The following is an 11,217-nucleotide window of genomic DNA, read 5'->3' on the forward strand; positions in this document are numbered from 1 at the left end:
TATTTTATTTTTGCAAATGTATAAAAATAAAAAACTGAAATGTCACATTTACATAAGTCTTCAGACCCTTTGTTATGCGACTCAAAATTGAGCTCGGGTGCATCCTGTTTCTATTGATCATCCTTGAGATGTTTCTACAACTTGATTGGAGTCCACCTGTGGTAAATTAAATTTATTGGACATGATTTGGAAAGGCACAAACCTGTCTATATAAGGTCCCACAGTTGACAGAGCATGTCAGAGCAAAAACCAAGCCATGAGGTCGAAGGAATTGTCCGTAAAGCTTGTCCTAGACAGGATTGTGTCAAAGCACAGATCTGGGGATCATTTATGCAGCATTGAAGGTCCCCAAGAACACAATGGCCTCCATCATTCTTAAATGGAAGAAGTTTGGAACCATCAAGATTCTTCCTAGAGCTGGCTGCCCGGCTAAACTGAGCAATCGGGGGAGAAGGGCCTTGGTCAGGGAGGTGACCAAGAGCCCAAAGGTCACTCTGACAGAGCTCCCGAGTTCCTCTTTGGAGGTAGGAGAACCTTCCAGAAGGGCAACCATCTCTGCAGCACTCCACCAATCAGGCCTTTATGGTAGAGTGGCCAAACGGAAGCCACTCCTCAGTAAAAGGCACAACAGCCCACTTGGAGTTTGCCAAAAGGCACCTAAAGGACTCAGACCTTGAGAAACAAGATTCTCTGGTCTGATGAAACCAAGATTGAACTCTTTGGCCTGAACGCCAAATGTCACGTCTGGAGGAAACCTTGCACCATCCCTACGGTGAAGCATGGTGGTGGCAGCATCATGCTGTGGGGATGTTTTTCAGCAGCAGGGACCGGGAGACTAGTCAGGATCGAGGGAAAGATAAACGAAGCAAAGTGCAGAGAGATCCTTGATGAAGTCCTGAGTGCTCTGGAGCAGGTTCTCAGACTGGGGCGAAGGTTCACCTTCCAACAGGACAACGACCCTAAGCACACAACCAAGACAACGCAGGAGTGGTTTCAGGACAAGTCTCTGAATGTCCTTGAGTGGCCCAGCCAGAGCCCGGACTTGAACCCGATCGACCATCTCTGAAGAGACCTGAAAATATCTGTGCATCGATGCACCGCATCCAATTGACAGAGCTTGAGAGGATCTGTAGAGAAGAATGGGAGAAACTAGCGTTATACCAAAGAAGACTCGAGGCTGTAATCTTTGCCAAAGGTGCTTCAACAAAATACTGAGTAAAGGGTCTGAATACTTACAGTGCTGTGAAAAAGTATTTGCCCCTTCCTGATTTCTTATTTTTTGCACATTTGTCACAACAACATTGTAGTTATTCCACAATACTAACCTAAATAATGGAGTGAAAAGAAGGAAGCCTGTACATAATACAGCATTCCAAAACATGCATCCTGTAATAGGCTTCGTTCCAAGATGGCGTAGCAGTCGGACGTCTGTTTTGTCTTGTCTTGTCCCGTCTATATATAGTTTTCTTTGTATATATTTTGCTTTTAAATTATTATTTTTTATCTCAATTTCCATCGACGGACTGAACATACTCTCCTGCAACCCGCCTCACCCAATGTGGTACGATCTGCTATTTTTTATACTTTAGATCCAGAACCCCCAGCAAACTAGCTACTAGCCAGTAGTCTGTTAACTCGGATATCAGCCAGCCTCAGCCCGGTCAATTCCTGCCAGTCTGCACAGTGCGATATCAACCCAGAGCATAATGGACTGCTTTTTCTCTACCACATCTCCGGAATCCTACCGCAAGCTCTGAACCTTTTCACTGGATCATCACAGATAGCTAGCTGCTATCAGAGTGTCTACTCCTGGCTAACGTCTCTATCCCAAAGCAAGCACCAGTTAGCCTGGAGCTAGCCTCGAGCTAGGCCCATCTCCCAGCTAGCAGAAGAGATCCATCAGAAAATTCCATGGCTACAATACCTCTTTTGCCAATTGGCCTGGACCCTTTACTGCCGACACGGAGCCCCACCAATCCATCACGACTGGTCTGCCAACGTTACTGTCCGAGGGGGTTTCAACATGCTATTCCATTGCGACGTCCCCCAGAGGCCCATCTGCGAGCCTGCTAGCCCCGGCCTGCTATCTGTCTGAATCGCCATGTCTCCAGCTCGCCTAGCTACTCACTGTGATCACTCAGCTACACATGCCTCTCCCTAATGTTAATATTCCTTGGCTATTGCTGTTTTGGTTAGTGATTATTGTCTTATTTCACTGTAGAGCCTCCAGCACTGCTCAATATGCCTTAGCCTCATCATCGCTCAATGCCTAGGCTTACCTCCACTGTACTCACATCCTACCATACCCTTGTCTGTACATTATGCCTTGAATCTATTCTTCCGCACCCAGAAATTTGCTCCTTTTACTCTCTGTTCCAAACGCACTAGACGACCAGTTCTTATAGCCTTTAGCTGTACCCTTATCCTACTCCTCCTCTGTTCCTCTGGTGATGTAGAGGTTAACCGAGGCCCTGCAACCCCCAGAATCACTCCCATTCCCCAGTCACTCTCATTTGTTGACTTCTGTAACCGTAAAAGCCTTGGTTTCATGCATGTTAACATTAGAAGCCTCCTCCCTAAATTTGTTTTATTCACTGCTTTAGCACACTCTGCCAATCCAGATGTCCTAGCCGTGTCTGAATCTTGGCTTAGGAAGGCCACCAAAAATCCAGAAATTTCCATCCCTAACTATAACATTTTCCGACAAGATAGAACTGCCAAAGGGGGCGGAGTTGGAATCTACTGCAGAGGTAGCCTGCAGAGTTGTGTCATACTATCCAGGTCTGTGCCCAAAACATTCAAGCGTCTACTTTTAAAAATTCACCTTTCCAGAAATAAGTTTCTCACTGTTGCCGCTTGTTATAGACCCCCCTCAGCCCCCAGCTGTGCCCTGAACACCATATGTGAATTGATTGCCCCCTATCTATCTTCAGAGTTCACACCGCTAGGTGACCTAAACTGGGATATGCTTTACACCCCGGCCGTCCTACAATCTAAGCTAGATGCCCTCAATCTCACACAAATTATCAAGGAACCTACCAGATACAACCCTAAATCTGTAACCATGGGCACCCTCATAGATATCATCCTGACCAACTTGCCCTCTAAATACACCTCTGCTGTCTTCAACCAGGATCTCAGCGATCACTGCCTCATTGCCTACGTGTGTAATGGGTCCGCGGTCAAACAACCACCCCTCATCAGTGTCAAACGCTCCCTAAAACATTTCAGCGAGCAGGCCTTTCTAATCGACCTGGCCTGGGTATCCTGGGAGGATATTGACCTCATCCCGTCAGTAGAGGATGCCTGGTTGCTCTTCAAAGGTGCTTTCCTCACCATCTTAAATAAGCATACCCCATTCAAAAAATGTTGAACTAAGAACTGATATAGCCCTTGGTTCACCCCAGACTTGACTGCCCTTGACCAACACAAAACATCCTGTGGCATTCTGCATTAACATTGAATAGTCCCTGCGATATGCAACTTTTCAGGGAAGTCAGGAACCAATATACTCAGTCAGTTAGGAAAGCTAAGGCTAGCTTTTTCAAATAGAAATTTGCATCCTGGAGCACTAATTCCAAAAAGTTTTGGGACACTAAAGTCCATGGAGAATAAGAGCACCTCCTCCCAGCTGCCCACTGCACTGAGGATAGGATACACTGCCACCACCGATAAATCTACGATGATCGATAGTTTCAAAAAGCCTATTTCTACAGCTGGCCATGCTTTCCACCTGGCTACCCCAACCCCAGCCAACATCTCAGCACCCCCGGCAGCAACTTGCCCAAGCCCCCCCCCCCCCCCTCCTTCGCCCCAATCCAGACAGCTGATGTTCTGAAAGAGCTGCATCCCTACAAATCAGCTGGTCTAGACAATCTGGACCCTCTCTTTCTAAAATTATCCGCCCGAAATTGTTGCAACCCTCATTACTAGCCTATTCAACCTCTCTTTCGTATCGTCTGAGATCCCCAAAGATTGGAAAGCTGCTGCGGTCATCCCCCTTTTCCAAAAGGGAGACACTCTAGACCCAAACTGTTATAGACCTATGTCCATCCTGCCCTGCCGTTCTAAAATCTTTGAAAGCCAAGTTAACAAACAGATCACCGACCATTTCGAATCCCACCGTACCTTCTCCACTATGCAATCTGGTTTCCGAGCTGGTCATGGGTGCACCTCAGCCACCCTCAAGGTACTAAACGATATCATAACTGCCATCGATAAAAGACAGTACTGTGCAGCCGTCTTCATCGACCTGGCCAAGGCTTTCGACTCTGTCAATCATCGCATTCTTAGCGGCAGACTCAATATCCTTGGATTCTCAAATGACTGCCTCGCCTGTTTCACCAACTACTTCTCAGATAGAGTTTAGTGTGTCAAATCAAAGGGCCTGTTGTCCGGACCTCTGTCAGTCTCTATGGGGGTGCCACAGGGTTCAATTCTCAGGCCGACTCTTTTCTCTGTAGATATCAATGATGTTGCTCTTGCTGCTGTTGATTCTCTGATCTACCTCTACGCAGACGACACCATTATGTATACATCTGGCCCTTCTTTGGACACTGTGTTAACAAACCTCCAAACAAGCTTCAACGCCATACAACACGTCTGTGGCCTCCAACTGCTTTTAAATGCTAGTAAAATAAGTGCATGCTCTTCAACCGATTGACTAGCATCACTACTCTGGACGGTTCTGACGTAGAATATGTGGGCAACTACAAATACCTAAGAATCTGGTTAGACTGTAAACTCCCCTTCCAGACTCACATTAAGCATCTCCAATCTCCAATCCAAAATTAAATCTAGAATCGTCATCCTATTTCGCAACAAAGCCTCCTTCACTCATGCTGCCAAACATACCCTCGTAAAACTGACTATCCTACCGATCCTCGACATCAACGATGTAATTTACAAAATAGCCTCCAACACTCTACTCAGCAAACTGGATGTAGTCTATCACAGTGCCATCCGTTTTATCACCAAAGCTCCATATACTACCCACCACTGCGATCTGTATGCTCTCGTTGGCTGGCCCTCACTACATATTTTCGTTGCCAAACCCACTGGCTCCAGGTCATCTATAAATCTTTGCTAAGTAAAGCCCCGTCTTATCTCAGCTCACTGGTCACCATAGCAGCACCCACCCGTAGCACGCGATCCAGCAGGTATATTTCACTGGTCATCCCTAAAGCCAACTCTTCCTTTGGCTGCATTTCCTTCCAGTTCTCTGCTGCCAATGACTGGAACGAACTACAAAAATCACTGAAGCTGGAGTCTCCCTCTCTAACTTTAAGCATCAGTTGTCAGAGCAGCTTACCAATCACTGTACCTGTTCACAGCCAATCTGTAAATAGCACACTCAACTCCCTCATCCCTATATTATTACTTACCCTCTTGCTCTTTTGCACCCCAGTATCTCTACTTACACATCATCATCTGCGCATCTATCACTCCAGTGTTAATGCTAAATTGTAATTATTTCGCCTCTATGGCCTATTTATTGCCATACCTACCTACTCTTCTAAATTTGCACACACTGTACACAGATTTTTCTATTGTGTTATTGACTGTACATTTGTGTTGTTTTTGTCGCACTGCTTTGCTTTATCTTGGCCAGGTCGCAGTTGTAAATGAGAACTTGTTCTCAACTTGCCTACCTGGTGAAATAAAGGTGAAATAAAAAAATATATAAAAAAATAAGCACCAAAGTAATACTTAAAAAAATATGGAAAATAAATTAATATTGCCTAATTTATTGCCTAATAATTATCTACTCATTGGTTGATGTGATTGGAAAGACTTGTCTTCCTCTATCCTTTTTACTACAACACTTAGAAATGCACCATTTTCACATAATGTTGATGTTGGAGTGGTGATGGAGATGATGCCTATGAAGTTGAACATTTTTTAAATTTCCCTTTAATGAAAACTACAACTCCCTTGAGCCCATCGTCCAACATACTTAATGACTTGATTTCTCTCGTGAATTATTTGACTTCTCTCTAGAGAAATGGCGCGTTGGGCTCACACAAAAAAAATGAAGCTACTGTATACTGTATACTCCCAAAAATATAATTGCTTAGTGAAAGAGATATTGTTTAACAAGTAATCATTTACTTTTCCCCCCTCCTGTTTTCAATACCTTTTAATACCTCACCTTGCAAGGATAATGACACTGAGCCTTTTTCTCAAATGTTTTATGAGTTGTAGAAGGGAGGAATCGTAAAGGGATCTTAGACCATTCCTAAAATTAACCATTTCTTTGTTGATTTTGACATGTGCTTGGGGTTATTGTCTTGCTGGAAGATCTACTTGCAGCCCAGTTTCAGCCTCCTAACAGAGGCAACCAGGTTTTTGGCTTAAATGTCCCGGTACTTGGTAAAGTTCATGATGCCGTTGACCTTAACAAGGACCCCAGAACCAGTGGATGAAAAGTAGCCCCACAACATCAAAGATCCACCATCATATTTTACAGTTTGTATGGGGTTCTTTTCTGCTCATGCATTCTCATGCAAAAATGTTTTGGTTAGTTTCTGTGTCTTTATCTTTTATTAAAAGAAATGCAAATACAAAAGCTATTGTAAAATGGTTATTGATGTATGGCTGTTACTCTTTGGACATATGACAATGCATTCTTTTGCAACTTTAGAAATACAGCTACACACAATTCCATTGATCAAGGCTACGATAATGTGTTTGAGTCACACAATCTGACAAGCTTTCAAAGGAACATTGTTGAATATAGGATATTTAATTAATGGACTAAGCATGTGAAAGCAACCAAGGACTTTGATTCAAGAAAATAAAAATTGGCCTTTTGTCAATTGACCATTTTCCTTTGAATGTTTCATTTTTCAATTGAATGAATGTAAGTACAGAATTCTATACAGTGTTTTGGAGACATTGAAATATGGGCATCACCAAAGCCTGTCTTACAAAGGCAATGTTTTAACATTTTCTTTTATTTGTGTAACTTGCATTTAGTGTTTTACGATGTCCAAGGTTGACACTTGGTATTTTAATTACTAGTTTTCCTGAACTGAACTTTTTTTAAATGTACATTGCTACTTTAAAAATTTACAGGGCGATTCCATGCCAGCGTGAGTGGAAAATATGTTTAGTATCTCTTAGAAACGCAATTGGGAGTAAGGATGTTTGACATGCTTTTTCATTTTGTTTCACAAACAATATTATGCAATTTTTAGACATGTACATTAAGACCTTATGATCCATGAACTGTACACGATAGACAACCTTTTGGTGTCATTATAGTCAGTTCGTATACATTTGTGCCCTCCAAATAATTGAGTTAATTAAAACAAAAACATTATCTGCAACGTGAAAACGCCTTATTTTGTAAATGTTTTCGTTTTTTGCAGCAATGGAAAAAAAATGAAAATGTTATCTCCCTTTTGCATATAAACCAAAAAACTACTTACTTGATATTTAGATTTTTACAAGTGGGTGGGTTTAAATGTGTAATGCCTGTAATTGGCCAAACACTTACTGTCCCTACAAAATGGAAGTTCACCCTTTTCACTTCATTGTATTAATCTACTATCTATTAAGTCATCTATTAATAGCTAGAAGTGTATCCATTAATGTCAAGATAAAGTGACATTTCTCATTTCTATTTTATACTTAAGATTATAAGATAGTCACAAAAATTATAGTGTTTATTGACCTATTAATGAACTGATGTTACTGTAAATGGTTAGGTAACTGATATATCCTAGCTCCCTAATTAACCATTGGCAATCTGAGCATCGTAGATTATATCATTGCTGATGAGGTGTCATTTCAGATTGAGGGGTGCTGTAACTCTGCTTGAATTGCTATTCTGTCTGTCGAGGGCATGAGCTCAGGAAAGGAGGAGAGTGGAGGTGTCAGAGAACTACATAATTTAACAGAGGGACAATGAAGAGGAAGTGAGCAGGGTGAGAGTTTCAGATTAAGACCCACAGGTCTGAGGCTACAGAGACGACCCACAAATAACTGTCCAGGCCACCACACATATACCTGCAGTACACTCCTCTCCCCACCACTCACTCACTCACTCACTCAGGCACTCACTCAGGCACTGTCTAAAAATTTTACTAGCTGTCAAATCCTTGCTTCCTCTGTCCTTGTTTCCTTCATTCCTCACCTCCCTCTCAAAGCATATTAGGGGAGAGGATTGAAGGTTCCTCCCCTTAGACATCCTCCTCCAATGTGCTTTAAAGCGAGGCGAGGAATGGAGGAAACAAAGACGTATGAAGCAAGGATTTGACAGCTAGTGGGTGGGTGGACAAAATGCAATACAACCATAAAGAAACCATAGTGATACAAATGTATTTATTAAATGGGCCTTTTCCTATAATGATATCGGCTCAAATAGGGGACTCAATTAGGGGACCCATTCTTACTTCTGAACAGTGCTGAATCTGCTAATTACGTGGACAAGGGGGACCTGATCAGTAATCCTAGATCAGCAATGCTACTATGAGACACCTTGTGAATACAGGCATGGATTTTCCCTACATTTGAGTACTTAGCAGGCAGGGGAAGGAGGCGGGGAGAGGAGTGCACTGCAGGAGTGTGTGTGGTGGCCTGGATAGTCATTTGTGAGTTGTCTCTGTAGCCTCAGGCCTGATGTCATTCTCTGACCCTTCGACTCTCCTCCTTACCTGAGCTCATGCCCTCGACAGAGAGAATAGCAACACCAGCAGAGCTACAGCTCCCCTCAATCTGAAATGACACCTCTTCAAAAAGGATGCTCTGATAATCAATGGTTATGTAGGGAGATAGCATGTATCAGTTAGCAAACCATTTACAGTAACAGCAGTTAATGAATAGGTCAATAAACACTATCATTTATGTGACTATCATATATTCTTAAATCTAAAATATAATTGGAGAAATATCACTTAATCTTGACATTGTTGGATAAGTTAATAGATAGTAGATAAATACAATGAAGGGTGATCTCCTTTTAACTTAATTGTTAACCAACACAGGAAGTGTTGGTTGTGCATTTGGCCAATGAAAGGTAGTCCACATTTATCCCCACCCACTTTTGAAAATGTAAATATCAAGCCTTTTTGGGTTTCTATGCAAAAACGATATTAAAAAAAAGCAATTTTTCAGTTTTGGGTTCTTCACATTGCAGATTTTTCCGTTTTAACTCTGAAAAACAATTGGCAAAAATGTGCACGGACCATACTCCTTATAGTGTGCTCTAACATATGGAGTATGTCTACATTCTGAAACACACTTTTTCACATACATTTATTCAACATTAATAATATTAAAACTACTATTTTTGATTGTGTTCATTTTAAGACATATTGTTTGGAAGTATATACTCTACTACAAGTACATAACATTTCCAGAGTGGGCTCTGTTAATTCAAATTCTGAAGTAGTAATCCATTTTAGGAACATCACCAACGGGGAGAGGATATAAGGACAAGCCTGGTGCTAAAATTGATGACGCGCACCTGAGAGTTGAGTGGAGATGAATGGATTTGGTTCAGTCAGTCATCCTGACCAGCTCTTCCCAGCTTGCTAGTTTATGCTGGCTAGCTGGCAACAACAGCAGCATGGTGCTAGTTAAAACTTGTAAAAGAAGGTGATGTTTATTTCGATGGGCGAGGGAGAAGTAACTTGTAGTAGGCATTCTGGATGTCACCATGCCATGTCAATTAGCTAGCATAACAACAAGATGCTGCGGATAAGCAGTGCAATGGTGTTGTATCGAGGTGCTTGCTAGCTTCTTCGCTCGGGCAACATGTCTCCCAGTGCCACCCAATATGGTTGGGCGAAGAGGCTCGTGCTTCTCACCGGGGAGCGCAGTTGCTTCTCATCGGGGAGCGCAGTTGCTTCTCATCGGGGAGCGGTATCAAGTCGCCAGTGGTAGCTAAAGTGGCCAACTTGTTCCATCCCACTTGATTTTACTTGGAGTAGGATAATAGCCTACACGAGAAATAACTTGAAATATTGATATTTGGTACTAGTAACCATCTGGATGTCACTGTGATCAGGGATGGGCAAAAATTACAAAACAATTACAAAATAAAGATGCAAAATATCATAAAGATTAATGTATCAAAATAAAATACTTGTATTTTTTCATGTATTTAATTAACCGGCCCGAAAAACATGTACAAAACATGAGGAACATCTTCCTAATATTGAGTTGCACCCCCTTCTGCCCTCAGTACAGCCTCAATTCATCAAGGCATGAACTCTACAAGGTGTCGAAAGCATTCCACAGGGATTCTGGCCCATGTTAACTCCAATACTTTGCACAGTTGTGTCAAGTTGGCTAGATGTCCTTTGGGTAGTGGACCATTCTTGATACACACGGGAAACTGTTGAGCGTGAAAAACCTAGCAGCGTTGCAGTTCTTGATCTACTCAAACCGGTGCGCCTGGCACCTAATACCATATCCTGTTCAAAGGCACATGCATATTTTGTCTTGCTCATTCACCCTCTGCATGGCACACACAAAATCCATATCTCCAGACTTAAAAATCCTTCTTTAACCTGTCTTCTCCCCTTCATTACACAGATTGAAGTGGATTTAACAGGTGACATCAATAACGGATCATAGCTTTCACCTGGCTTCACCTGGTCAGTCTATGTCATGGAAAGAGCAGGTGTTCCTAATGTTTTGTACACTCAGTGTATAAAAGGCATTTTCAAACATTCTTCCTCCCACTGAAGTTTCTATGTGAGAATTGCCAGAACAATCTGAGACAGGCCTACCAAAAATTGTTTCCGCTTGGGCTGGCATGGAATCGCCTTACTGTAGGCCTTTCTATCAAAGCTGATGATGATTGCTAGTGTTACGCCATGGGGACACTAGATCTACCGAGGCAGTTTGTTTTGGCACACAGCACAGCATGCCACACTCACCTGGGTCAAGATCCAGGAGAGGAAGGCAGACACAAAATAATCTCATATCTGTGGCATTTGTAATTGAATGAAGTAAAATCTGGATCCCTGCCGGTGAGTGGGGCATGCTGTGCTGTGGTAAAACAGACTGCATCAGTACTTGGACCTACTTGGACTGAATTGATGAACTGATAGTTGTTTATTGTACTTCACCTTCTAGCTGTAGCAAAGACATCTAATGAGACAACATTGGCTGATAGAAGCGTGTTAGCATGACCAAACCGCCTACTATAATGACCTCCCTCATCAGATACCACTACCTTTGATGCTTCTTCGGGAAGAGAGA

Source organism: Salvelinus fontinalis, chromosome 5 (genome assembly GCF_029448725.1).
Source record: "Salvelinus fontinalis isolate EN_2023a chromosome 5, ASM2944872v1, whole genome shotgun sequence".
Lineage (NCBI taxonomy): Eukaryota > Metazoa > Chordata > Actinopteri > Salmoniformes > Salmonidae > Salvelinus > Salvelinus fontinalis.